Raw genomic sequence first — 3,273 nt, 5'->3', positions numbered from 1 at the left:
CTGGGAACACCCAGTGTCCCCAGGGCCAGCCCTGCCCGTGTCCCCAGGTGCCACAGCCACCCCTGAAACCCTTTAAATCCCCCTGGGGACGGGGCTCCCCCTGCCCTGCCCTGCCCAGCCGGGTTCCTCTGGGGAAGGAATCTCATTTCCACACACAGGGGGCTCCCAGAGCAGCACCTGCTCAGAAACATTTCCAGGAGACAGTAATTTAATCCCTTCAATGGTGAATTGCACAGCTCAGGCCTCAGAACTGTGACCAAAGGTGCAACAATCGCTCCCCTCCCTCCTGCTCTGTCCCAGCTCACTTGCAGCAGGGCTGAATGTAACTTAAAATACTCTGTTGTTTATTTAACCTAGTATCTTCAATCCCCAGTTCAATTTTTAATCTTCACAATTACTGAAACAGGCAGTTCAGGCTCACAAAAATTAATTTTTCCCTCCAATCTTAGTTGTATCTCTGAGAGATTGTTTGCAGCCTTAATTAAAATCTGTACACCAAAACTACCATTTCCCCACTAAAAGCAACATCAGTGTAAATAAAACCAGTGGAAGCCCCTACCTTTCAGCACCTCACCGACTGTTTCACTCAATTTAAGAATACCTAAATTCCCCCATCAGCATGGGGGTGCCCATGGAATAAACCCCTCTGGAGCCCCTCCAGCTCTTCTGTGCCAGAAACAAACCCCAAACGTTTCAGGCACCCAGACCAGGAGCGAGGCAGGATCAATAGCTAAATAAGAAACAGGTCAGCTCATTACTTTTAATATTTTACTCATTGACAAGAGCTATTGACTGCCATTGATGTCCTACAATATGTGTTTAAAGAGCAGATGATGCTTTACAGAAATATTTGGAGTGCACTAAGAAAAAGAACAATTACCCCCGTGACAGAAAATCTATTTTTGTTTGCCATCATTTTTCATTAGGAGGAGCATTCACAGCAAAAAATGGTGCATGGAGAGGCAGAGGTCCTTTCTGAGCTCCCCATTTGTGTACTTAGAGAGCAGCTCTAGAGGATTTAATTGCAAACACTGGATTTCTGCAGATTTATCGATCGCCTTTCTGGGACTGAATCTGAAGTTCTGTCTGTGCTACAGAATTCACAGCCAGAGAGAGACGATGATTTTGTGCTGGATGTTACAGACTTCCAAAAAAACCTGCAAAAGGCTTTTCTGTTTCTTTTGAATTTCATAAGTTCCTTTCCCAAATCAATTCCGCGCTGGTGCTGCCAATCCACCCACACAAACAGCTCTGTTTAGGCAACATTGCCCTGGAGCATCAGTCTGAGAGCGGCAGCAGAGCTGCCAGCTGCACCTGCAGCCGCTGCTGCCCACCTGCCTGAGCCCTTCCTGCAGGTAACCCCTCCTGGGCTCCCAAAGGACCCTTCAGGACTTCACCCACAGCTTCAAATTAATTCAGAGATAAAGTTTGAAAGAGCTCTGCGATGCTTTGAGTGACTGAGTTTTTATATTCACTGGTTATTAACTCTCTCGTGTAGGACATGGGGAAAGGCTCCCAGTGCCAGGGCAGGGCTGGCTGGGATTTGGGGCAGGAATTGTTCCTGGCAGGGTGGGCAGGGTCCAGCTGGGGCTGTCCCTGGATCCCTGGCAGTGCCCAAGGCCAGGCTGGACGGGCTTGGATCACCCTGGGACAGGGGAGGTGTCCCTGCCATGGCTGGGGTGACACCAGATGATTGCTGAAGCTCCTCACTCCCTGCAGCCCATCCCAGGCCAGACTGCCCTGATCTGTCCCAGGAGAAAAAGAAAATCACAAAACTCAGGAAAATCACAAACCCATTCTGCTGTCACATCCCCTGCAGGGACTGAAGGATTTTCTGGGAGCTCCCATGCACAGCCAGGGCCTGGCTCACATCTGGTGTGTGCTGAGGCCACGGAGATCAGAACTCCAGCTGAATTCCACACTTCCCACAGGAATCTGAACTCAGTCCATTTCATTACGAGTGGTTTGCTAAGTGTCATCTTCCAAGCAGGTATTTTCATCTGAAAACTGGAAAGGAAAAGAAGGCTTAAAGTCAAATTCCAGCCCAAAATGAAATAAAACATTTTCTCCAATGAGTCTTATGATTTCCTTTCATTCATAACACCGAAATTATTAATTATTAATAATTAACACTGAAATCCAGTGCATATCAAAACAACTCCTAAGTGCTGACTTGGAAGAAAAACTCCCTTTGTAAACTGAGTCAGTGAAGACCCAATATTCAGAATATTAAATCGGTGTAGGGTATTTATGGTTTAATGGTATATTTTGGTATAATGGTCTTATTTGCTTGGCAGAAAAAGGCAAAACATAAGGAGAACAGAATTATCAGAGCACTGGTATTTTTTAAGGCAGAAATTTTTATCCTGCATTTTTCCCTCCCCAGAAAAATGAGGTGAAACCAGTCCGTAGCAGTAATTAAATCCTATTTCTTCCATTTCTTTCCCAGCAGATGTGTTCTACAAATGGAGCTTGCCTTTGTTTTGTCATGTCCTAATAGATTCCAGAAGAAATTTAATAATTTTCTTCTATCCTGAGTGACTCAGTGGTGCAAAATGGATGTTAACCAAGGAAAGAACAATTTATTTATCTGCTCTTGTGCTCCCTTTGCTTTCATTTTTGTGTCAGCTGTTTGGCTGAATGGTGGGATGGGGAGAGCACCGTTCTGCTGATGTAATGACAATGGGGGGATTATTTCTTAATTTCCAGTGTGGTAAGTGGGTAATTATCGTCCAATTAGACTCGCTGTTAACCTCTCTGCATCTCATTCTGCCATCCATAAAACAAGAATAACAGCACTTCCCACTCTCCCTGGGATTCTGCCGAGATTTATTGGTCAATGTGGGGAGAGCACCAAGAAATGCAGAGCTCTGTGCGTTGGTGAGGACAGGTTTTTAATGAAGAATCATCATTAATGAGGCTGTAGCTCTGGGGACCAGGGGTGGGAGCGGATCCTGGCACTGGGGGTCATCCCTGGGGCATCTCCTGTGGGCCTTGGAGATCTTGGAGCAGCTGGATGGGGAATCTGGGAAGGGGGGTCTGATGGAAAGCAAAGTCAGCTTTAACTGGTGCACATACGAACGTTCTTCCCCCCTGAGAATTTCCCTGAACTGGGAAGGTGAAAACTCCTAAAAGAAAAATGACAATGACTGGGATAAAAGTCTTCTACTGCTGCTCATCCCCGAGCACAGGGCAGCTGAGCACAGGCACAGCCTGACCTCCAGACACTGCCCACGGAGCCCGGAGGGGACAAAGGGACAGCCCTGAGCCAGC

Source organism: Parus major, chromosome 13 (assembly GCF_001522545.3).
Source record: "Parus major isolate Abel chromosome 13, Parus_major1.1, whole genome shotgun sequence".
In the NCBI taxonomy this organism is placed as follows: Eukaryota; Metazoa; Chordata; class Aves; order Passeriformes; family Paridae; genus Parus; species Parus major.
The sequence above is the reverse complement of the archived record's forward strand: the minus strand, read 5'-3'. Positions refer to the sequence as shown.